The sequence below is a fragment of the Salmo salar genome, chromosome ssa27 (genome assembly GCF_905237065.1).
Source record: "Salmo salar chromosome ssa27, Ssal_v3.1, whole genome shotgun sequence".
Lineage (NCBI taxonomy): Eukaryota > Metazoa > Chordata > Actinopteri > Salmoniformes > Salmonidae > Salmo > Salmo salar.
The window spans coordinates 11,807,053-11,834,633 of NC_059468.1; positions in this window are offsets into that span (position 1 = coordinate 11,807,053).

A 27,581-nucleotide genomic window follows, 5' to 3' on the forward strand; every position below is an offset into this window, starting at 1 on the left:
CTGGCTAGACTGTAAACTCTTCTTCCAGACTTATATTAAGCATCTCCAATCCAAAATTAAATCTAGAATTGGCTTCCTATTTTGCAACAAAGCCTCCTTCACTCATGCTGCCAAACATACCCTCATAAAACTGACTATCCTGCCGATCCTTGACTTTGGCGATGTCATTTACAAAATAGCCTCCAACACTCTACTCAGCAAATTGGATGCAGTCTATCACAGTGCCATCCGTTTTGTCACCAAAGCCGCATATGCTACCCCCCATTGCGACCTGTATGCTCTCGTTGGCTGGTCCTCGCTACATATTCGCCGCCAAACCCACTGGCTCCAGGTCATCTATATGTCTTTGCTAGGTAAAGCTCCGCCTTATCTCAGCTCACTGGTCACCATAGCAACACCCACCCATAGCACACGCTCCAGCAGGTATATTTCACTGGTCATCCCCAAAGCCAACACCTCCTTTTTCAGAAATAAGCTGGAGTACGAAGGGCTATATAAATTTTTTTTTATTTGGCTGCCTTTCCTTCCAGTTCTCTGCTGCCAATGACTGGAACAAATGGTAAAAATCACTGAAGTTGGAGACTTATATCCCCCTCACTAACTTCAAGCATCGGCTGTCAGAGCAGCTTACCGATCGCTGTAGCTGTACACAGCCCATCTGTAAATAGCCCATCCAACCAACTACCTACCTCATCCCCATATTTGTTTTTTGTTGTTTTCTGCTCTTTTGCACACCAGTATTTCTACTTGCACATCCTCATCTGCACATCTATCACTCCAGTGTTAATTGCTAAATTGTAATTACTTCGCCACTATGGCCTATTTATTGCCTTACCTCCTTACTTCATTTGCACACACTGTATACAGATTTTCTATTGTGTTATTGACTGTACGTTTGTTTATCCCATGTGTAACTCTGTGTTGTTTTTGTCGCACTGCTTTGCTTTATCTTGGCCAGGTTGCAGTTGTAAATGAGAACTTGTTCTCAACTGGCCTACCTGGTTAAATAAAGGTGAAATAAACAGAAGCACAAAAACTAGTCTGATGCCGAGCAGAAATTACAATAAGATGCATATTAGATCTGTGTTGACAAAACGCAGCAAGATATTTTTTATGCTTTTTATCTTTTTTTCCTGCATGAGAAATACAGAAAGACCTCTAAGTTTATTTTGCTATCTAAGTATGTGGCTGAATTAATAAGGTGACAGGGCATCATATTGTGTAACTTTTCTGCTGTGTTTGAGAAGTCAAAGCCCTTTGGAGGGGTTATTTGTACAGTTGCCACTGCTATCTTGACTTCCTTGTGTTTTTTCTCCTCTCTGTTCTCAGCCTGTCTGATCCTTCCCCCTCTCCTCTGAGCAGAGCAGGCAGACCCTTTGCCCTAGCGACTCCAGACTCCACACAGACACAGGGTGTAGACAGAATGCTGCTGGAGAGCCAGTACTGTTCGTCCTTCAGACAAGCATGTGTCAACAAATGTGTTCATCTGCATAATGGGTCTTGTTTACATTTGCTTGTAATATTGAAGTTTAAAGTTATGGACATGTCCAAACTCATCAGAAATGACATTTGGTAGCTCTTACTTATATATGTATAACTTTATGAGTTGGATTGCCTGTCTTTGCAATTGTTTTATTTTTGTTTGCACTCGTTAGCATATTTAGCTAGCAGTCTCCATTGAAATTTGCTATTACTTGTACTAATTCTGTTAGGATTCTGGTAATAGATGCCCAATGGTTTTTTTGTGGAGTTTTTTGCACCCCTTGTGTACTAAGCTGTTAATACCATAAATCCCTTGGTGAGAGAAAGACAATGGTATGATGATATGAAAATCTGGATACCGCCCAACCCTAGTACCAATGTCTTCTATTGTTCATACAGCCAATCATAGATAGACGAGTAGCCCCTGTCCATTGAAACTTCCTACTATGGAAGATGGCGCCGAACTGTATGGCTGCAGTCTTGCGACCTCCGACCCAACTTTGCTGTTTTGTGATTCTTTTGGTGTTTATCTTTACTTATTTGCACAGAATGTATCCACTATCATTTCTTAGAATCGAGAATAACTTTTGAACATCAGATTGTCAGTTACTAACCTCAATTCCGGCTTCAACTTCGACTCATCTGCCCCGGGTTCTTTGTGTAATTCCGACCCAATTTCCGGGCTATCCAAGAGGAAACGCCAGCGGAAAAGAGGCTGGACAGGGGGGAGCCCTACTGAGATAAAGGTGAAGGGAAAACCGGCCACCTCTTCCCTTCATTCTATTGGCCAATGTACTCAAATGGATGACCTCCGATTGCGGATTTGCTATCAACGGGATTCTCGTTCTCTGCTTTTCTGAAACATGGATATCCATCTCGAGGGATTTGAATTTCACGTCATTAAGACATGTAATGCCCAACTTCCATCAACACGTCTTCTTCACCAATAGGTGTGATAAAGTCCTAGACCACTGTTACTCTACCCAAAAGCATGCATACAAGGCCCTTCCTTCTGTTTACAAGCAGAAGCTAAAACAGGTAGTACCACTGACTCGCTCTGTTGAGAAAAGGTCCTCCGTTTCGAAGGCTATGCTACCAGACTGCTAGCATCGACGAGTGAACCACCTCTGTCACCGGCTTCATTAGGAAATGCATCACCAGCGTTGTCCCCACAGTGAAGGTTCGTGCTTCGCCAATCAAAAGCCCTGGACTAGCACCAAGGTTGGCTCTAAGCTAAAGGACAGGGCTACTACAGCCAACCCCAATACTACGGCTGAGGACATGAACAAGTACAAGAAGTCCCCCTACGACCTCCGCAGAGCCATCAAACAAGTAAAAGGACAACATAGGAACAAGGTGGAATCCTATTACATAGGCTCTGATGCCCAACCCATGTGATAGGGGCTTCAGGCTACAGTCTATTACGGATTACAAAGGAAGCCCTAGCTGTGATCTGCCCAACAATGCCTCTCTTCCAGATGAACTCAATGCATTTTATGCACCCTTCAACAAAAATAACACAGAGGGTGTGACCCAGGGGACTGGGTGATCTCGCTGTCTGAGTGAGTAAGGTTTTTAATCAGGTCAACACTCGCAAAGCCACGGGGCCGGGCAGTATTCAAGGGCACGTTCCTCGAGCACGCACAGAACACCTGGCAGGTATTTTCATGGTCATTTTTAACCTCTGTTACAGTCTGTAATCCCACATGTCTCAATCTGACCACTATCATTCCTGTTCCCAAGAGTTCTAAGGCTACCTCGCACAATGACTACCGCCCTGTAGCACTCACATCTGTAAAAGTGCTTTGAAAGGCTTGTAATGGCACACATCAACTAATTAACACATCATCACATCCAATTTTGCTCTTCATTATAATGAGAGGGCTAATCTTAATACTATGCATGCCAGTCTATTTTAGCTAAGAGTTGAGGAAAGACTGACTGCATAACTTCTTGTTTTTATAAGCAGCATTAATATGTTGGAAATTCTAAATTGTTTGCATAGTCAACTTAGACATAGCACTGACACACACACACACACACACACACACACACACACACACACACACACACACACAGTTACCCCACCCGACATGCCATCAGTCATCAGGTCCAGAACAAATTCAACAAAACATACGGTATTAGACAGAGCCATGAGTGCCTGGAACTCCCTTCCATCTCATATAGCGCAAGTGAACAGCAAACCTGGTTTCAGAAACCAAATAAAGCAACACCTTACGGCACAACACCTCTCCCCAATGGATCCTACGTGTTGTGTGTATGTACTGACATGTATGTGTAACTGATAGATGCACACACATACGCACACTACATGTTAATGTTTTTAAATGTACAGTACCAGTCAAAAGTTTGGACACCTACTCATACAAATATTTGTCTCTATTTTTACTATTTTCTACATTGTAGAATAATAGTGAAGACATCACAACTATGAAATAACACATATGGAATCATGTACTAACCAAAAAAATGTTTTAGATTCTTCAAAGTAGCCACCCTTTGCCTTGATGACAGCTTTGCACACTCTTGGCATTATCTTCACCTGGAATGCTTTTCCAACAGTCATGTAGGAGTTGGCACATATACGGAGCACTTGTTGGCTGCTTTTCCTTCCCTCTGAAGTCCGAATCATCCCAAACCATCTCAATTTGGTTGAAGCCTGGTGACTGTGGAGGCCAGGTCATCTGATGCAGCACTCTCCTAGGTCAGGTAGCCCTTACACAGCCTGGAGGTGTGTTGGGTCATTGTCCTGTTGAAAAACAAACGATAGCCCCACTATGCACAAACCAGATGGGATGGCGTAACACTACAGAAATCTGTGGTAGCCATGCTGGTTAAGTGTACCTTGAATTCGAAATAAATCACTGACAGTGTCACCAGCAAAGTACCATCACACCTCCTCCTCCATGCTTCACAGTGGGAACCACACATGCGGAGATCATCCACCTACTCTGCATCTCATAAAGACATGGCAGTTGGAACCAAAAATCTCAAATATTGACTCATCAGACCAAAGGACAGATTTCCATGGGTCTAATATCCACTGCTCGTGTTTCTTGGCCCAAGCAAGTCTCTTCTTCTTATTGGTGTCCTTTTAGTAGTGGTTTCTTTGCAGCAATTCGAACATGAAGGCCTGATTCACTCAGTCTCCTCTGAACAGTTGATGTTGAGACGTGTCTGTTACTTGAACTCTATGAAGCATTTATTTGGGCTGCAATTTCTGAGGCTGGTAACTCTAATGAACTTATCCTCTGCAGCAGAGGTAACTCTGGGTCTTCTATTCCTGTGGTGGTCCTCATGAGAGCCAGTTTCACCATAGCGCTAGATGGTTTTTGTGACTGTTCTTGAAATGTTCCGAATTGACTGACCTTCATGTCTTAAAGTATTGATCGTTTTTATTTGCTTATTTGAGCTGTTCTTGCTATAAAATGGACTTGGTCTTTTACCAAATAGGGCTATCTTCTGTATACCACCCCTACCTTGTCACAACACAACCGATTGGCTCAAACACATTAAGAAGGAAAGAAATTCCACAAATTAACTTTTAACAAGGCACACCTGTTAATTGAAATGCATTCCAGGTGACTACCTCATGAATCTGGTTGAGAGAATGCCAAGAGTGTTCAAATCTGACATCAAGGCAAATGGTGGTGTAACGGCCGTCATACTGTAGAGAAGACCAAGGTGCAGCGGAGGATGTGTATTCATTATTAAAGAGTTTAATGAACATAAACACTCTATACAAAACACGAAAAGAAACGACAGCAAACAGTCCTGTCTGGTCCCAAAATGAACACCACAGAAAACAATCCCCCACAAAACCCAAAGGAAAAACATGCTCCTTATGTGTGACTCCCAATCAACAACAACGAACTTCAGCTGTGCCTGATTGAGAGCCACACACGGCCCAAAACAAAGAAATACAAAAAACCTAGAAAAAGAACATAGAACGCCCACCCAATGTAACACCCTGGCCTAACCAAAATAAAGAACAAAAAACCCCTCTCTATGGCCAGGGCGTTACAGGTGGCTACTTTGAAGAATATAAAATATATTTTGATTTGTTTAATAACACTTTTTTGGTTGCTACATGATTCCATATATGTGATATTTCATAGTGTTGATGTCTTCACCATTATTCTACAATGTAGAAAATAGTAAAAATAAAAAATAACCCTGCAATGAGCACGTGTGTCCAAACTTTTGATTGGTACTGTATGTCAATTGTAAAGTCTTTTGTCTGTAATGTCCTTTTCATTATGTGTTGGACCCCAGAAAGACTAGTTGTCGCCATTGGCGTCGGCTAATGGGGATCGTAATAAATCAGATCATCCCAGACACCCTAGACCCACTCCAATTTGCATACCGCCCCAACAGATCCATAGACGTTGCAATCTTAATTGCACTCCACTCTGCCCTCACCCACCTAGATAAGAGGAATACCTAATGTGAGAATGCTGTTCATTGACTAGGGCTCAGTTTCAACACCATAGTCCCCTGCAAGCTCATCACCAAGCTTGGAACCCAGGGACTGAACACCTCCCTATGCATCTGGATCCTGGATTTCCTGACGGGCCGACCCCTGGTGATAAGGGTAGGCAGTATTACCTCCACCACGTTAACTCTCAACCCGGGGGCCCCACAGGGGTGTGTGCTTAGTCCCCTCCTGAACTCTCTGTTCAGCCACGCATGACTCCAGCACCATCATCAAATTTGCTGACAACATGACGGTGATATGCCTGATCACCAGTGATGATGAGACAGCCTACAGGGAGGAGGTCAGTGACCTGGCATTGTGGTGCCAGGACAACAACCTCACCCTCAACGTCAGTAAGAACAAGGAGCTGATTGTGGACAACAGGAAATGGGGATGGTCAGCACACCCACATTCCCATCGACGGGGCTGCAGTGGAACGGATCGAGAGCCTCTAGTTCATCAGTGTCCAGATCACTATGGACTTAAAATGGTCCACGCATACTCAAATAGTCGTGAAGAAGGCGCAAGAGTTCCTCTTCCCTATCAGGTTGAAAAGATTTGGCATGAGCTCTCAAATCCTTAAAATGTTCTACAGCTGCACCATTGAGAGCATCTTGACTGGCTGCATCACTGCTTGGTATGGCAACTGCACCGCCCTCGATCACATGGCGGTACAGAGGGTGGTGCGTACAGGCCAGTACATCACTGCGGCCAAGCTCCCTGCCATCCAGGTCCTCTATATCAGGCCGTGTAAAAGGACGGCCCGGGAAAATTGTTAAAGACTAAAGCCACCCAATTCATTGACTGTTCTTTCTGCTTCCGCATGGTAAACACGGTCAAGCCTGACACCAACAGTTTACTGAACAGCTTCAATCCACAAGGCATAAGACTGCAAAACACATAACAAATTAGCTACACGGACTATCTGCATTGACCTTTCTATTTTTATTTGCACACTCACACACTCACTCTATGCACATTACTGTATATACTCACAGACACACACACACACACACACACACACACACACACACACACACACACACACACACACACACACACACACACACACACACACACTAGTTTGCCCACACACATAACACACACACACATTCATACTGACTACACGCACGCACACACACTCACATAAAATTATTATATACACTGCTGCTACTCTGTTAATCATACAGTATATCCTGATGTCTAGTCACCTTACCCCTATACATATCTACCTCCATCACTTCAGTATCCCTGCACATCTTAAATATGGTATTGGCACTGACGCTGGAACTGACCCTGTATATAGATAGCTTATTTACTTTCTCGTGTTTTTCTATTTCTCATGTGTTTTTGTTCTACTTGACTTGTTAAATGTATTTTTTTACAGTACTACTGCATTGTTGGGAAAAAGAATGAAAAAAGAAAGTAATTTCACTGTACTAGTTCAACTGGCAATAAAAACTTGAAACTGTCAAAGGGCATAGTTTAGCCACTACAAACTGAAAAGAGTGAACAGTAGACCCAAGATTGTTCTACTATGGGGACAAAAGTTATATTTTTCAGAGAGTGTAGTGGTTGAACCATGCCCTGTAATCGATTAGTAGGAATTGTCAATGGGAAGGGGTTATGGGTCTATCTGTGGTTGACTGTATGTATTTTAAAACACATTTGTTGTGTGTGTAGGGCCAGTGGTCACCAACCATCCTCCTGGAGATCTATTCTCTGGTAGATTTTCACCCCAACCTTCACATATCGTAACAGATTCTTGTTGAGAAGACAACAAGTTCTTGTTGAGAAGACAACAGATTCTTGTTGAGAAGACAATACGTTCTTGTTGAAAAGCTAGGTGTAGTTGTGTGGGTGTGCAGTACAGTAAATGTGAAATACTAACTCTTCCACCTTTCCTGTCACAGGATGAGATTCAAGTTGTGTATAGTAATGTCAGTGTTGTAGAAAGCTGGTGATGACAATGTAAATAAAGCCACTACTTTTTTTTGTACTTGTGGCGTCATGGCATTTTGTCAGCCGGTGACTGTCAAGCAAATAACTGCCGGTCTCAAGGTAATTGACCGTTAATTAACATAAACACATTTAGCATCTCCTGGCTTCCACGCATAGCCTACAAGCCACTGATGCAGATCTGCATTTTAAAAAGTCTAATAAATCCATGTAATATAGCCCACACCATCACAATAAATCCATTATTTATTTTAGACAGGTCTAAAGAAGCATGATATGAAGAAAATGTAGTCTATTTCAGAAGAACAGAATAGCATACTCTGAGTTGTCCTTATGTTAGGTCCTGATGTGGCTATGCCATATGGACGTGGGCTACACTAGGTCATTTAGCAGACAAGATTTGCTTAGAATTACATGGCATTAATATATTCTCTCCAAAGGATTTGAGGGAGTGCGCACATGCAGCTATTCCGTGTTGAGTGGCTAACAAAGAAACCGGTCCCCCTATATGCTTAATTTAGTGTTATTTATGTAACTTTAGTTGTGATACAAATGTTGGGCTATATGTTTTGATTTTTAATACATTCTAAGGCTGCATGATGCGACTCTTATGATGATTTGAAAAAAGTGACATGAAAGACATGAGCTCTGCTTTGTTTTTTTTGTGTAGGCTGCACACACTTCGTCAGTCTCTCACTCACAATTTGACAGGCACTTGATAATGCCACGAATTTCCCGGCTGCGTCCCCTTTGTGTGGCGCAGATATTGAAGAACTGTCCATAAATGTCCACATTTACTTTTTGTCAGCCAACAAGAGGAGTAGGCCTAACGAACAGCAAAAGCACTAGCCTATGTCAATCTACTATCCCCCATAGTACAAAAGTTGACCTATTCTATTCTGTGCTAGAAATAAATATTACAAACAAAATATTACAAACATAATCTTGGACAGTTGTGGGATGCAATAGATTCCAAATTAATACAACCACTAGCATCAAAAAATCTGTTTTAAGCAATGAGCCTGACTCAACAGATGAGAACGTTTAGCTTAAAATGTTGATGAACTATTAGGCTATTTCTTCACAGTATAAGCACAGCTATAAGCACAAATGTTCTATTAGCAGGAAAACACCATTATCAAAAGTGACCACAAATGTGATTATGCATGTAATGCTTTTATTATAAAGGTGCATTTTTATGGTGAAAATTATCTTCCCCAAACTCAAAACTCACTCGCTGCGTATGTATGCCAGTTAGGCGCTACACGGATTAATGTGCTTAATTTTAAGAAATGATTTGGCCACTTTAGTTGTTATTCAAACCTTTTCAGAACATATAGGCCTATGGGCTAGGCTACATGAGGTGTGCAGACTATGATTCGAAAAAGGTCACAAAAAAAAAGGCATTGTTTCTAATGCTTGGCATCATTCACAATTGATAATATATAATTCACAAGTGATAGGCTAATATTGTCACCCATCAGACTATTCTTGATTTAATCTCGTCTTTTCATATACTAAATAAGATGTGTGAAATGTTGTTTTGATTTAGAATGGACCATTATCATGCACCTGTCTTGAAACAGGGACAGAGGGAAAAAAATACCTGTCATCTATGCACTTAAATAGCAAATGGAGGATGCTTTCCCGTGGTTCATTTTCATGCCAGCCAGGTAGGCTAAACTCCTGTTGTAAAGAGAAGCAACGTGTTTAATATTAGGACAGTTATGAAATAAATATACAGTATACCTCCTATCTGATGATGTTTAGCGAACACCCTCTTACTTTCACCATGATCTGTTTCCCTCTCACAGGAACACCTTACAGAAATGTAGCACATGTAAAATAACCTAAAAAGATACTTTTATAGGCCTATGGGCTAGGCTACATGAGGTGTGCGACTACACGAGGGAGAGAGATTTAGACTTTCATTATAACCTTGTTTACAATCCGTTTATTCTGTTACGTAAATAACTGGCAAGAGAATTTCTGAAGAATGACAACAATCTTTCATTGCAGTCTACTTTCTATATTTACTTCCAACAGCAGAAAACATCCCGAAAGGGGTAATTCAAGAGTATTTACTCATTAGAAAATGTTTAATAAGTTCTAATCTCCAGTATCATCCCAAAGTCTATTTCGTAAAATGAAGATCATAACATATAGTCTGCCCTGTAGATAATCATGTCGTTCTGCAGACAGGGTATAGGCCAGGATGGTCCACCATGCAAACAGGCTGTTCTGGTCCTGCATCTTCTGGGTGACCTATTGAAAACAATTCTATAGCAAATTGAGATGCATTATGTATGCCTTTTGTTTTGACAACAAGACACAGTAGCCAACACACCTGTGGAAGTTTGTCATTTTCAGGGTCAAACTCCAGCTCCAACTGACAGGTTAATTAAAAAGACTGCAATGGGAACATTAAGGGTGGCCTTCGAACAGTAACTGCAGCTATGCTACAGTTTACATCTCCAGATAAAAAGTGAACACATCCAGCCTCTCTCATGTGAATAACAATGACGCTACACTAGGGGTGCTTCCATTTGATGGATAGTTCGACGAAAGCCTCTCGCCTCTCCTCCGTATAGCAACCTTATTAAGATCAGTCAGGCAGGTCCCATTTAACATATTTATACCTATGGGGTAAAACTCGGGGGAACGGTATACGAGCGGCCACCCCTTGTTAAATAAATGTATCTCATAGCGTTTTGTCTTTTGCTTTTCTCGCTGTTGGGTGAGAGAGAAAGAGAGAGAGAGACAGAGAGAATGTGTGTAGGTGTTGAAATTGCTATGCTGGCTATATGGATATTCGCTCATGATCACTGTATTATGGAATTCGATCAACTGAATGGGGATGATACAATGTGTTGACGATGAGGAAATCTGAAGGTGGATGAGGTTTGTGTCAATATCATCTTGCGTGTGCGTGTTTGTGTGCTGGTGGTCAGATGCATTCCATCAAATGTCCTTCAATTTCCAGGAGTGCTGATCTCTCCCTTGGCCCCCCCCCATTCCCTCCTGCCCCATGCTAAATATTTATGTGGTTTAGACAGAGTGTGTTATCGGGCTCCGTGGAGCAGAGAGGCGATGCATAGGTCACCCCGTGTTTATTAAACCTGGCTTTGAAACACCCAGAGAGGGTACGATCAAGAGGCAATGGCAGAAAGTAGTCCCTCCCTCTGTGACACACACACACACACACACACACACACACACACACTCCCTCTCTCTATCTCTCTCTCTATATATATCTTCTTCCATAACATTATAAATTATTTATGTAGTGTTTTGTATTTACTCAGAGCACTCCCGCTAACCCTGAAAGGAAAACTCAACTTTTGGTATTTGTTTCCATTGTTGATATAGTCCCAAAATACAGAAATACAGCCAGTATCATATTATGCAAAATGCATCATACCGGCTGTATTTGGAAAGTTATATATCTATATCTTGAAAACTTGATTGCTTACAAAGAAGTTCTCATTACTCATTTGTTTAATGATTTTCAATTAGACAAAGCTAGTTTTCGCATAGCTATATGATAAAATCCCGCATTTTTACTTATCCATTTCACATACATCCATGTGCTTTTACAGAGGAAAGATAAAAGAGGTCTATACAAAATTAAACTGTATCGTACATTGTGAAAAAATAAATTGGTGGAAGAGCCTAATGGACTTGTCAAATAGCTGTCATGTACTGTACCATAACCATCATAGATTTTCTGGTGGCACACACTGCCAATGTGCTTGACTTGGAAAATGACAGTGCATATTAACCACGAGTTTGAACCCCCACATTAAAGCAATGAAGTGCTTTAATGTGATTGTTTTCAATTAAAATTGTCAAAAATGAACAATAATAGCTTCTTAACAAAGAGCAATTACTCAAGCAAGCGTTTTTCTAGGACTGTCTGGGAGTGTCTGAGTGGGGAGAGGAAAAATGATGGGCAGAGAGGTTTTCTTTCTTACTGGACTATTAAAAAAATCGATGTCACCAGGCAGGCCAAAACTCCATCCCACCAGAACAGGCAGACATTTCAGGCGGTCTTTTCAAACATCTCTTATGCTAAAAGGGCATTCGGTATGTTAGGCCTGGGTAAAACACTAATGAATCATTAAGTCATCTTGCGAGACACTGATTCAGCTTTGATCCAAACTTCATTAAACAAGCACCCTTCTGAGAATTGGCGGAGCGTCGCTCCAGCACCGGCAGCACTACACCCATGTGTAGCAGTAGCTTATGTGTCGTTCTGCAAGAGGGACTCCAAGAAGCTCCTCATTAAATATATTTGTAATCTTAATTTCTAAGGTTTTGGCTGTAATTGACTTCACAATGCACTATCACAATAAATGTAATTCTACATTTCAAAGGAAAACAATATATCTCACCTGGGATTCGAACTTGAGCAACCGGAAACAATTCCAAAAGCCAGGCTGGCTACAATGTAAGCTAGTCATCCAGTTCATTTTATCACGTGTTGTATTAACTTTGAATAGCAGATCGTGCCATTTAACTTCCATTAAAGAAGCTTCTATGAACAAGTGTTGGATCTACGGGATCGGTGTCCCCCCGCGGGACGGTTGAGCTAAGTAACAAAACAAAAATTCCAGGACATAGACGTATCTGATATGGTCAGAAAGCTTAAATTCTTGTTAATCTAACTGCACTGTCCAATTTACAGTAGCTATTACAGTGAAAGAATACCATGCTATTGTTTGAGGAGAGTGCACAATTATGAACTTGAAAATGCAGTCTTGATACAACATTTTAAGCAGTTATTCAGTGGTTCATTTGATCAGTCTAAAACTTTGCACATACACTGCTGCCATCTAGGGGCCAAAATCTAAATTGTGCCTGGGTTGGAATAATACATTATGACCTTTCTCTTGCATTTCAAAGATGATGGTACACAAAAAAAAATGCATGTTTTTTCTTTGTATTTTCTTTTACCAGATCTAATATGTTATATTCCGCTACATTAATTTCACATTTGCACAAACTTCAAAGTGTTTCCTTTCAAATAGTATCAAGAATATGCATATCCTTGCTTCAGGTCCTTGGCTACAGGCAGTTAGATTTGGGTATGTCATTTTAGGCGAAAATTGAGAAAAAGGGTTGGATCCTTAATTAACAATGTGGACGATTTTAATTGGCATATATGGAATTTGAACCAGATATAATCACGGCTACCTGGTGAGGTTAGCATAGGGATAAATGTGTCAGGTTATGTATTGGGAATAGCTAATGTACAGTAGCCTTTGATCACGTAAACTAAAATTACACAAGTATGGCCCCAGGGTTTTTTCACTAGCTGTTACTCCAGGCACTGAGCATGTTGATTGTTTTAGTTAGGGAATTGAAAACATATAGGTGCAGTATATAATGTTTGCTGCGAGTAAAGTAGTGTACTGTATACATTGTTTGTTGGTATAGTACTGTATAGTACTGTGATAACTATTACATCAAACTTGATCTTTGTTTGTGTATGAGTGTGTGCTCATTTGGCGATGCAGTGTGAGTTAATTAGCGTGTATCATTAGTGTGAATATCTGTCTGTCTGATGCATGTATGATTTCCTTTGCATGCATATGTATAGTGTTCAAGAGTCTGAGAATCCGTTAGTCCTATTCCTAGTTCATCCCTCCTCTGCTCCACCCTGTTTTTCCCCATGGCTGCCTGGGACCCATACACGTCAGTCCTCCCATGAGACCGTTCCTCTCTGTGCTCTGTCTCGGAGTACCACATGCATATTTATACCCTGATTATAAATCCTGATTTACCACCCTGTGACAGGAGAGAATGATGTGCCATTAACAGATACGCAGGCTGTGACTGTCAGGCCGTGAGTCACAGTCATAGATATCGGGGGGGGTTAAAGGTCCCTCTGGCCTTATCTGGGGCCACGAGTCAAAACAATAGGGGAGTCAAAATTCACCTCTGGGGAACACCCTTAAAACAGCTCAATATACTGGAAAACAGCTCAATATACTGTATTTACTGTGTGGATAGGAAATGATCAGCTATCCAGGTCAACTAGACACTCTAAAACGGCATTAATGCTACATGATATGACTATTCTCTATCCACTGATTAGAAATTCTGTTAATTAAAAAGTGATTTCCCTTGATAAGACAGCCTGTATGCCAAGCCTTTACTCTAATAATCAGAATTCTGCAATACTTCAGGTGAAAAACAGTATCTAAGTGAGCCATGAAAGACTACATAAAAAGCCCCCATTCACTCTAATGCTGCCAATGAGAAAATTCTAAACTAATGTGGGTGGCGTAACGAGCCTCTGGTAATCGATGAGCCCAAATTCGCAAGAACGGTCAATGTTGTCCTGCTCTCTCCTGTGTTCTCACGCCTCTGCAAAACCCTTCTCCTTGAACTTCTCAGCACTATTATCTGAGATCTTAGTCTACTGAACCTCTATTTGCCTCCATATAATCTACAATATACACGTTTCAGCCAGTATAAGCTCTCTTTGTTTTCTATGCCTCATCATGTACAAACAATAGCAGACAGTTCTCAACTGTGGACTCAAAAGGTCAATGATGTTTACTATGTGAACATGAACTGATCTGAAGGTTGGCGTGGGGCCTCATGAATGAACCCAGTCTGCCTCTAGGGTGGCATCTCAGCATTTATTCTACATCCTAGCACATTCTGCCCATAGGCTGACCCCCACATCCTCCCAAGCTCCTCCCAGCCTCGCGCCAGGGAGGGAATTCCACTCGGGAACATTAGGGAAAATGAATGGAGATGCTGTGGATGGAAGAATGCATGGGGAGATACAGTATGCAACATGCCTTTGCTGGAATGCCTTTCAGAGATTGAGATGCTCCCACTCACATCATTCTTCACATTCCCTCATCAACACTGCTTCTAATGAGAATGGGGTTCTGATGGAATCTGCTGATAAAGCACTTAAGTATTGTTCTCAACAAGCATTCAGCATTCTTCAGAAATCTTATCTCATGGTCTATTGTCTTCCTACTGTAAAGTGGCTGACTGAAAGAGACCCTGTAATTCACTGGAAGCCTTATCAGCCACAGTCAGTGGATTGTGTTAATATCCAAGTACAGAAATGGATCTCATCATCAACTTTTGAAATCTTTATTCATATTTTGAAAAGCTGATGTAGTCAAATTGGACTTTTATTGCTTCTAGTATATTCGTGACTATGTTTCATTTATATTAAAGTTGCAATATGCAGAAATGCAAACATTCAAATAGTTTGCCTAATTTCAGTTAATGTGACAAAACAAGCTAGTATAGTGTAGAAAATCTAAACCGTTGTGAAATGTATTTTCCATAACCCAAAATATTGTTGTTTCAGCTGTTTGAAAGTAAAACCCCCAAAAACAAAACTTACGAACGGGAACCATAGAAATTACGCACATAGAACATGTAGTGCTTCTTAGACTTGTTTTCAATGAGAATGACAGATCTATAACTCACATTTCTATATGAATTTGGTCAGGTCACCCAAAAAGTTACATATTGCAGCTTTAAGTATTTATTTAATTCAAATTGTATGACTTTACACTGTGACCATTCATGTATGACCATTGAATAAGCTTGAATACATTTTTAAATTCAAATGCATTTAGCATGCATAGCATACATAGCGGTCCATTAGAATTCTATTATCAGTACCTGATAAAATGTGATTGACTGGCTGGCTGAGTGGTGTGGTGTGAATTCCTTATGCAGTTGCAGACTGCAACTCTGTAAACTTTGGAAGTGGTTCATAAGAAGTACAGGGAACTTTAAATTGGAAATTGCTCTGTGTCTGTGCAAAGACAAAGGGATCATTGATGCATCCTCCAGTCTAAGTGTGTGAGTTTTTTGTTTGTTTGTTTCAACTCTCACTTTTGTAACATCACATTTTTTTGTTTTTGCATTCATTGACAGTGGAAAACAGCTCAGAGGCTTTCCCTTCTACGCCTCACCAAAACACAGACGGCTATTAAGCCATAATCACTTCCTTAGGCCATTACTCACTCCCTGTCCCGGATCGTTCCACTTGATATCAAACTAAGCTGTTTTACAGCTCCATATGTCGTCTTATGGTCTCCAGGGGAGACGGCAGTTGTAAGGGGGGGTATTTTCTCCCCAACACCAAGTAGCTGAGAGATAGAGAACGCAGGCATGCGAACAAAGAGAGGTCCAGAGAGGTGACTATGCGCTGACTGTCTACCAGAAAAAAAGGACCAGAGCGAAGTGAGATCCAGGTGTGCTTTATTTATTTATTTATTTATTTCAACTTAAAATAAAATGACAGGCTGGCGGTGACTCACCATTTGCTGGGATTTGAACTCAATAAGCAGAATTTGTAAAAAGCTTTTTATCCACCCTGTGCAAGGTAAGGACACAGCAGGTAGTGTTGCTATGGAGGAGACTTGAATGTTAAGTGTATGGCTGCTGAGTGACAGGTGAGCTGAACAATGTCTTCCTGAGCACTGAGTAGTCAGGTGTTCAGTATTATTCATATAAGCATGCTCTGATCATTTGCATCCCCTTCATTGTTTAAAGGGTCATTTCACTCCAAAAACAACGTTTGTCAGGAGTTATTAGACTTCAGAACTGGAAAAGATGTTCTGTGCTGATCTTGTCAATTCATCTGTGGTTGAGGCATAGACAAAAATCCAACTACTGTATAAAAAAGGAAGCCATTAGAGAAGGGCGCCAAAACCCCAGGCTAAGCCACCTTGCCACTGTTCAGGCACCCAGGGAGGCCAAGCAGTACTTCATAAACTGGCGCTAGGAGTTCATCAAGGATTCTCTTGGCAGCAGTCCCAGCCTCCTTAAGCCATTATTTACTCAATGAGCCGCCTTTTCCTGGAGATCTCCTTGGTCTGGAGTTGGGCCCAGAAAGCCCTCCCTCTTCTCCCCTTTGAACAGCGAGCGCTGCAGGGAAGCAACCCCTCAAGATGTCCTCCTGCCCAGCACTGGCAGCCATGAGGACAGCTGACCTTGAGGCTGACGGACTCCCTGGTTGTCATAGTGAAAAGTCATGGTCCCCAGCATTGATCCTTGGAGAACCCTCGTAATTGAAGCCAACAGGTCGACACTTTCCAGCTGAGACTACTGCTACACTACTGCTACACGTAGAAAGTAATTGTGATTGTTCTCTTTAAGGGGTTGTTGGCAATCATTGAAATGTCAGTGTTGTTGTCATCGTTGATGTAAGGAACAGGTTTAAAATATTGAAGAAAGGCAGATGGATAGATTAGAGGAAAGTAGTTTGACCACAGGGTTTATGAATGGAGTAGGTAAAATGTACTGACAATGGTCTGGCATCAAATGATTTAACATGTGCTATATGAACTGCCATTGTCATATTGTTTCAACATTCTATTGTCCCACAAGCTGCTAATCAAGATGTCGGTGAAGTCTGTATTTAAGCTTGATTATGGTTCAACATATCTTCAAGCAGCCACGATAGTGTATGCTTGACTTAACATGGCTGTAGACTGCTGTAGCACTGCTAGTTGTGGACTCCATACTGCCACTTGCTGAGTTTGAGTTGATGGTGAATCATGGGTGGCCGGTGGCACCTTAATTGGGGAGGACAGGCGAATGGCAATGGCTGGTGCAGAGTAAGTGGAATGGTATTAAATACATCATCCATGTGTTTGATGCCATTCCATTTGCTCCATTCCAGACGTTATTATGAGCCGCCCTCCCCTAAGCAGCCTCCTGTGATGGTGATGCACCGCCCTAACTACTGCTGTTCACAGGAAATCAAGCCACTCTTTTACAGACCAGCGGTTCTTCTAATTTCCACTGATTGCAATCTAATTACAGTCATCCAATTAGACGTTCATGGCTAATTGTGTCCCTTGTCTGGCTCTCCTCTTCGCTTGGCGTCGACATTTGCACTCCGCCTTGAAGTGTTGTCTTATCCACGCTGGAGAGCCTTGAAGAACAGCGACGATACAATTTGTTTGCAGAGTCTGTGATTTCGACGCTTGTTTGTCATCCCCTCAACAGCGGATGCTAAAAAGGAAACGCTGCTTCAATTATAGGTTTTCTCTGGAAGCGCACTGTCAGATGCTTCCGTAGTCCGCCTTCTCCTCCTTTGTGCCCGGAGGCTGGAATCAGTGAAACCAGAGCTCCCTTTCCACTGTTTGTTGAGCAGCACACCTTGATTTCAAGGTACAGATAAGATAAGCAATGGCAATGTTCGCTTTTGACTTGACTTGATTTTTGATATACCCAGCTGGTCCATTGAAATATGGCAGACTGAACCGGTGGATCACTTCAGGTGGATCAATAAATTACACCTTCAGACAAATCTATTTGGTCCTTTATTCATATCTGGTACTTCATTTGTAGTAATGACAGACATTATTTTGACCACGTCAAGAAGGCACCAGTTCGTATGATGATGATGTAAATGTATATTCCTGTATTTTCATACTGGTGTAAGATGAGTATCTTTTGAATTAAGTGAAAGCAACAACAATAGTGTATTAGCCTAGAGAAAAAACTAAAAGAAACAACTGGCCCTGTAGCCATACCACCTCCAATGAAAGAACTCCATCTGCATTACCTATAATCTCACATGAAGTGTAAAGTCTAAACCACTTTCTTCATGCATATCTGGGTGTTGCCATCCCTTCAGTCAACATCTTGCCTGTCACAAGTCCCAGTTTCCCTGAAGAATTTGTCAAACAATCGTCCTACACATTGTGATCTTAGTACTGGCAGCTACCGTTGTGCACTCATCATCAATGTATCCATCCACCAACATTTCCACAGCTGTCAGTCACGGGTGTGTGGTAATCTGCCTTCCTCCTCCATCTGTCTCTTTCTCATTCCCTCTCTTTTGCTCATTTTCCTGTTGGACAGGGTGCACAGAGGGAGGAATTCTCAGTGACATGGTGAACTCAGAATATGCACACAAACAGACAAACAGCACAACATTTCCCCGACATCTGTTCCGTCGGACTCTTCTCAGCGGGACCAATCCCGTGGGGTCATTTGAATGCCGTTCTGCCAGAGCTTGTCTAGGTGAATATAATCCAGTGTTGTTTTTTTATTGGCTGGGCCTATGAGGTGGTGACAGTATTTTGACCTTTCACCTTAAAGGTCAACAGCAGGTGGGGTCGTCCCGAAAGGTTTAACAAACAAAACAACTAAATACATACATAGATGACATTTGAGAACTCCTCAGCACCAAACTCAAGGGTGCTTTGTGGAGATGTAAACCGTGGGAGCGGATAGCGAACGAAATACTGTTTAAAACCTGCTGTGGCATATTTTTACTTCTCAAGTACCTCTTATACACCACACATCTTGTTAAGGTGGTTTCCTGTTTTAGCCTGTTCGTTTCCCCTGCGGTAGCTATGGCGACAAGCCACGCGGGCCAAAAATAGGACCATGTGAACCAGCCAGAGTTAATTAACAAATAAAGAGCTGCTATGATTAGCCTGGGTGGCTTTTCACAATAAAAGTCCTGTGAGGGAACCTTTTCTTTTAGCAACCAAAGCTAGCTAATATGAGTGTCACTCTTACTATGCAATGTTCAGGCTACGCGTTCCTCTACCACTTTGCTGGGTCATAAATAAGCTGTCAGTTTCAAATCTTTCACTGTTTAACTATTGACACAAATTGCATTAGCTTGAATAGTACCTCTGCCCCATTTATATCTGTCTCAAAGTGAAGATAATTGTATTCACTCGAACCTTGAACATCGAGTGTAACCAGCCAGCTCCCTCCAAATGTGTCTTTCTCCAAATTTACACCGAACAAAATATAAACGCAGCATGCAACAATTTCAAAGATTTTACTGAGTTACAGTTAAGAAAAGGAAATCAGTCAATTGAAATACATTCATTAGGCCCGAATCTATGACTGGGAATACAGATAAGCATCTGTTGGTCACAGATACCTTAAAAATAAAGGTACGGACGAGGATCAGAAAACCAGTCAGCGTCTGGTGTGACCACCATTTGCTTAGTGCAGTGCGACACATCTCCTTCACATAGAGTTGATCAAGCTGTTGATTGTTGCCTGGGGAATGTTGTCCCACTCCTCTTCAATGGCTGTGCACAGATGCTGGATATTGACGGGAACTGGAACACAGTGTCGTACATGACGATCCAGATCATCCAAAACATGTTCAATGAGTGACACGTCTGATGAGTATGCAGGCCATGAACTGGGACATTTTCAGCTTCCTGGAATTTTGTACAGATCCTTGCGTCATGAGGCCGTGCATTATCATGCTGAAACATGAGGTGATGGCAGCGGATGAATGGCACGACAATGGGACTCAGGATCTCGTCACGTTATCGCTCTGTGATTTCAAATTTCCATCGATAAAATGCAATTGTGTCCGTAGCTTATGCCTGCCCATTCCATAACCCTACCACAACCGTGGGGCACTCTGTTCACAAGGTTGACATCAGCAAACCACTCACCCACACGACACCATACATGCTGTCTACCATCTGCCCAGGAACAGTTGAAACCGGGATTAATCCGTGAAGAGCACAATTCTTGAGCATGCCAGCGTCCATCGAAGGTGAGCATTTTCCCACTGAAGTCAGTTACGATGCCAAACTGCAGTCAGGTCAAGACCCTAGTAAGGACGAGCACGCAGATGAGCTTCCCTGAGACGGTTTCTGACAGTTTGTGCAGAAATTATTTGTTTGTGCAAACCCAGTTTCATCAGCTGTCCAGGTGGCTGGTCTCAAACGATCCTGCAGGTGAAGAAGCCGGATGTGGAGGTCCTGGCTGGAAAGGTTACATGTGGTCTGCGGTTGTGAGGCCGGTTGGACTTACTGCCAAATTCTCCCAAAATGACCTTATGGTAGAGAAATTAACATTCAATTCTCTGTCAACAGCTCTGGTGGACATTCCTGCAGTCAGCATGCCAATTGCACGCTCCCTCAAAAGTTGAGACATCTGTGGCATTGTGTTGTGTGACAAAACACAACACATTTTAGAGTGGCCTTTTATTGTTCCCAGGACAAGGTGTACTTATCTTGGCAAAGGAGAAATGCTCACCAACAGGGATGTAAGCAAATTTCTCCACAGAAATGTTGAAAATAAGCTTTTTGTATGTATGGAACAGTTCTGGGATCCTTTATTTCAGCTCATGAAACATGGGACCAACACTTTACATGTTGCATTTATTTGTGTTCAGTATACAATGGTAAGCTGTGTTCTCCGTAAGGGAAGAGTAAAACTGTGACGCTAATGAAGTTAGCAAGTATACCTGTAGAAAACTGCCCCACAATGCATTCCTTCAGAGCAGAGAATAATGGGCGTTGTGTTGGACAGTGGGACAGAAAACCATTAGATCAAGGTATTTCTTCAATGGTTTTACTGTTCTAAGAAAAAACTCAGATCTGCTTCCTGAAATGATTGAGATAGCATTAAAACACAGACAAGACAACATTTATCTATGCATAACATTTAATTTCGGACATATTATTTAAGGGGGTTCTTAACGCATTAATACTGCGAAATATGCACACAGTTATTAAATGTAAACCATCGGTAAGCTGACTGCAGTATATACATCTGTGTGTTTGCGTGTATATCCATTAAAGATTGTTATGTGCATGTGTTTACCATCCAGAATTTTCATTTGACATTTAAATCTCTCAAAATAATTGCCCAAAATATCTCTTGGATCTTGACCCTTGTAATGACAAAAGAGCTTCATGGAGGTGGAAGCACTCAGACACAAGATGCTGAGAATCTCCCTATTTTTCCCAATCGAGTTGCTCGCTCCTGTCGTTTTTAAATGACCGGTACAGACATGACGAAAGGTAATCAATACTCTGTGTTGGAGGTCACCGGAAATCGATCTGGAATCAAGATCTGTGGTGAGATTTCCAATGTGACCTTGAGGAGATTGGTGAGGATAGCTGGCGAGGTGACACAGGTGTGAGTAGATTGGATGAGGAGTCACTGCTTGTGCCGTGACCTTGGATGTGTCATTCTAGGTAGAGACGGAAAGGCTCTAGTTGAACCAATACAGGATGGATGGTTAGCTGATGAAGGTATACCAGCTGTAATGCATGGATCTCTACTTGCTACCTACTATGTGGTTCTGAGGTGAATGATCAGCTGGTCTATTTGTGTAGTGGAGTTAGTGATCTACCCTCATATGATGAGTAACCTTGAATGAGACCTGAATACGGTTAAGTAGCTTCCCAAGCTAATAGATAGGCTTTAGCTCAGGAACCTAAGTCTAGTGGCGTGCAGATGCCCCCAGATTCAAACCCAGTTGGTCATACCAACACTCAACCCCACACTTAACGGGTATATACACTGCTCAAAAAAATAAAGGGAACACTTAAACAACACAATGTAACTCCAAGTCAATCACACTTCTGTGAAATCAAACTGTCCACTTAGAAAGCAACACTGATTGACAATACATTTCACATGCTGTTGTGAAAATGGAATAGACAACAGGTGGAAATTATAGGCAATTAGCAAGACACCCCCAATAAAGGAGTGGTTCTGCAGGTGGGGACCACAGACCACTTCTCAGTTCCTATGCTTCCTGGCTGATGTGTTGGTCACTTTTGAATGCTGGCGGTGCTTTCACTCTAGTGGTAGCATGAGACGGAGTCTACAACCCACACAAGTGGCTCAGGTAGTGCAGCTCATCCAGGATGGCACATCAATGCGAGCTGTGGCAAGAAGGTTTGCTGTGTCTGTCAGCGTAGTGTCCAGAGCATGGAGGCGCTACCAGGAGACAGGCCAGTACATCAGGAGACGTGGAGGAGGCCGTAGGAGGGCAACAACCCAGCAGCAGGACCACTACCTCCGCCTTTGTGCAAGGAGGAGCAGGAGAAGCACCGCCAGAGCCCTGCAAAATGACCTCCAGCAGGCCACAAATGTGCATGTGTCTGCTCAAACGGTCTGAAATAGACTCCATGAGGGTGGTATGAGGGCCCGACGTCCACAGGTGGGGGTTGTGCTTACAGCCCAACACCGTGCGGGATGTTTGGCATTTGCCAGAGAATGGACTGGCCCGCCCGTTCCCCAGACCTGAATCCAATTGAGCACATCTGGGACATCATGTCTCGCTCCATCCACCAATGCCACGTTGCACCACAGACTGTCCAGGAGTTGGCGGATGCTTTAGTCCAGGTCTGGGAGGAGATCCCTCAGGAGACCATCCGCCACCTCATCAGGAGCATGCCCAGGCGTTGTAGGGAGGTCATACAGGCACATGGAGGCCACACACACTACTGAGCCTCATTTTGACTTGTTTTAATGACATTACATCAAAGTTGGATCAGCCTGTAGTGTGGTTTTCCACTTTAATTTTGAGTGTGACTCCAAATCCAGACCTCCATGGGTTGATAAATTGGATTTCCATTGATTATTTTTGTGTGATTTTGTTGTCAGCACATTCAACTATGTAAAGAAAAAACTATTTAATAAGATTATTTCTTTCATTCAGATCTAGGATGTGTTGTTTAAGTGTTCCCTTTATTTTTTTGAGCAGTATATTTATAGTCCTGTCTGATATAGCTGAGGTTAATTGCTGGGTTGGTGTGTTGGCGGTCGCAGTGACCGCCTTCTTGTCTGAGACCGGAAGACAGCTGTCTTCGGGGGGAGATGACCATCCATTTAATCAAGTGGGAAGTATCGCTCTCTAAGCACATATCAGTAGTGTTCATGCATTCAAATCCCAGGGATAAGTATCCCCTACGTGTAGGGCATCAAAGTGCCTTCGGCATCACGATCATAAAATAGTATCTGCACTGTGGGAGTTACGGTGCAATGACAGTGCTCCGTGATGTGATCACCACCATGTGATAACACTGATGACAATGGCCATTCCTTCTAATGTTCAATGTCTCGGGACAGAGGGTAATTTAGCCCTTTCACACTGGCCATATTTATTATGGGGATGAGATTTGTATTCATTTATGGGAGTGCCATTGTCCTGCTGGGTGTGAACTGAACCGAGTTGCTTTTCCTATTCCACGGTGGAAATAGTGAGTAGATCAAGGTGTATTTCCAGTCTTGCTAGAGGATGTTAGCCAGTAATAAGGAACACATTTGTCTTCAATAATTTATACTTCCCTGCTGTTTTAAAGTAAAAATAGGAAAACCCATCACAATTGTTCAATTTTCACTTCACCAATGTCCTGACCTCACCGTTTGAGTAAAGTTTCACCTCAATTACCATGCGCTCTCACCACTGGTGTCCCCCAGGGCTCTGTTCTAGGCCCTCTCCTATTCTCGCTATACACCAAGTCACTTGGCTCTGTCATATCCTCACATGGTCTCTCCTATCATTGCTATGCAGACGACACACAATTAATCTTCTCCTTTCCCCCTTCTGATAACCAGGCGGCGAATCGCCTCTCTGCATGTCTGTCAGACATATCAGTGTGGATGACGGATCACCACCTCAAGCTGAACCTCGGCAAGACGGAGCTGCTCTTCCTCCCGGGGAAGGACTGCCCGTTCCATGATCTCGCCATCACGGTTGACAACTCCCTTGTGTCCTCCTCCCAGAGTGCTAAGAACCTTGGCGTGATCCTGGACAACACCCTGTCGTTCTCCACTAACATCAAGGCGGTGACCCGATCCTGTAGGTTCATGCTCTACAACATTCGCAGAGTACGACCCTGCCTCACACAGGAAGCGGCGCAGGTCCTAATCCAGGCACTTGTCATCTCCCGTCTGGATTACTGCAACTCGCTGTTGGCTGGGCTCCCTGCCTGTGCCATTAACCTCTTGGGGCTAGGTGGGACGCTAGCGTGCCACCCGTGGTGCACTCCATCAACAGCAGGTGCATTTCAAGAGCGGCAAATTTGAATCCAAATAAATGTCAAAATTCAAATTTTTCAAAAATACAACTATTTTACACCATTTGAAAGATAAACATCTCCTTAATCTAACCACGTTTTACGATTTCAAAAAGGTTTTACGGCGAAAGCATAAATTTAGAGTATGTTAGGACAGTACATTTACAAGAGTTGTGTGTAATGTTTTGTCAAGTCAAAGACAGGGTCACCAAAACCATAAAACCAGCTAAAATGATGCACTAACCTTTTACAATCTCCATCAGATGACACTCCTAGGACATTATGTTAGACAATGCATGCATTTTTAGTTCTATCAAGTTCATATTTATATCCAAAAACAGCGTTTTACTATGGCATTGATGTTGAGGAAATCGTTTCCCTCCAATAACCGGCAGTCAAGTCAGCGTAACAAATTAAATAATTCAAATTAGAAAACATTGGTAAAATATTATATTGTCATTTAAAGAATTATAGATTTACATCTCTTGAACGCAATCAACTTGCCAGATTTAAAAATAACCTTACTGGGAAATCACACTTTGCAATAATCTGAGCACTGCGCCCAGAAAAATACGCGTTGCGATACAGACTAGACGTCATGTTGGGGAGATCTAAAATCGAAAATACTATGTAAATAATCCATTACCTTTGATTCTCTTCATCAGATGTCACTTCCAGGTATCACAGGTCCATAACGAATGTAGTTTTGTTCAAAAAAGCTCATCATTTATGTCCAAAAATCTCCGTCTCGTTAGCACATGATGTAAGCCAGCCGGACTTCTCGTCATGAACGAGGGGAAAAAATATATTTCCGTTCGTTCAAACATGTCAAACGTTGTATAGCATAAATCATTAGGGCCTTTTTAACCAGAACATGAATAATATTCAAGGTGGACGAATGCATACTCTTTTATAACGTATTGGAACGAGGGTACCCAACATGAACTCGCGCGCCAGGTGTCTAATGGGACATCATCGTTCCATGGCTCTTGTTCGGTCAGATCTCCCTCCAGAAGACTCAAAACACTTTGTAAAGGCTGGTGACATCTAGTGGAAGCAATAGGAAGTGCCAAAATATTCCTAAACCCCTGTGTTTTTCAATGGGATAGGTTTAAAGTCAATACAACACATCAGGTATCCACTTCCTGTCAGAAAATGTCTCAGGGTTTTGCCTGCCAAATGAGTTCTGTTATACTCACAGACACCATTCAAACAGTTTTGGAAACTTTAGAGTGTTTTCTATCCATATATAATAAGTATATGCATATTCTAGTTACTGGGTAGGATTAGTAACCAGATTAAATCGGGTAAAAAAAATTTTTATCCAGACGTGCAAATGCTGCCCCCTAGACCCAACAGGTTAAACCCCTACAACTCATCCAGAACGCCGCAGCCCGTCTGGTGTTCAACCTTCCCAAGTTCTCTCATGTCACCATGGTGATTGCCTACGGAGCTGTGAAGGGAACGGCACCTCCATACCTTCAGGCTCTGATCAGGCCCTACGCCCAAACAAGGGCACTGCGTTCATCCACCTCTGGCCTGCTGGCCCCCCCTACCTCTGAGGAAGCACAGTTCCCGCTCAGCCCGGTCAAAACTGTTCGCTGCTCTGGCACCCCAATGGTGGAACAAGCTCCCTCACGACGCCAGGACAGCGGAGTCAATCACCACCTTCCGGAGACACCTGAAACCCCACCTCTTTAAGGAATACCTAGGATAGGATAAAGTAATCCTTCTAACCCCCCCCTTAAAAGATTTAGATGCACTATTGTAAAGTGGTTGTTCCACTGGATATCATAAGGTGAATGCACCAATTTGTAAGTCGCTCTGGATAAGAGCGTCTGCTAAATGACTTAAATGTAAATGTAATTAGTTCCATCCAGCCCGACTTTGTGAAACCTTAGTAAAAATGAAAAAAACATCCAGGTACTTTAGACGCTGTTACAGTGCATCAATCACCTCAGTGTTGTTGTGGTGTGTATTGTCATGACTTTCCCTCCTGGGTGAGGATCAAAGAGAGCCCCCCTCTCTCGCACCAGAGAGGAAGGGGGGAAAGAGGGCCGGTCTTATGACTTTAACGACCGGTCGTAAACTCTCTTTCTGGACCTGCAGTATTGAACAAATGAATCTGATGTGTGTAAAGAGAGAATTTGTCGCCAAAACTCCAACATCCAAAAGGGGATAATGAAACAACATTTCTAACATAAAGAATGTGGAAAATGGTCGATGGAGATCCAAACAATGACTTATGTTGTATCATTTGTGATTTTGTGATGTCATTAAAGATGGTAAAACAGAGACATTCTAACATTAAGAGCCTTCACAATGTATTTGTCAGAATTACATCTAAATGTTTTAAAAATTATATGAATAAATACGGGAACACTTTTGTGAAGTTAGCAATGTAATTTTAGCCTTCTGAGATAATAGCGTTTCATATTAACCTCTGCCAAGTCAGTAACCACGTCCATGTGAGCACAGACATTGTGGCAACGTGATGGAACCGCCCCCCAGGCGAGTGCTTAAAAGGACTTGCCGAAGAATTAACATACCAGACCAGAAAGCGTGGAGAAGTGGCTACACGTTGAAATGGTTTAAAACTATCAGACCAGAAAATGGTAAGACTCAAATTCTTGAGTGAAGAAGATAATGACTACATCGGAACATTAAGTCTACAGCTGTTTAAGTACTTTAGTCTAGTAAACTTAACCAAGACCACCACGTGTGTACCTCTGATATAGCCAGTCTAACGAACACTCAGAGACAAAGAAGCCTACTACAACTGAGGACATTGTGACCTCTGGTGGACAACCAGAGACTTACACAACCAGAGA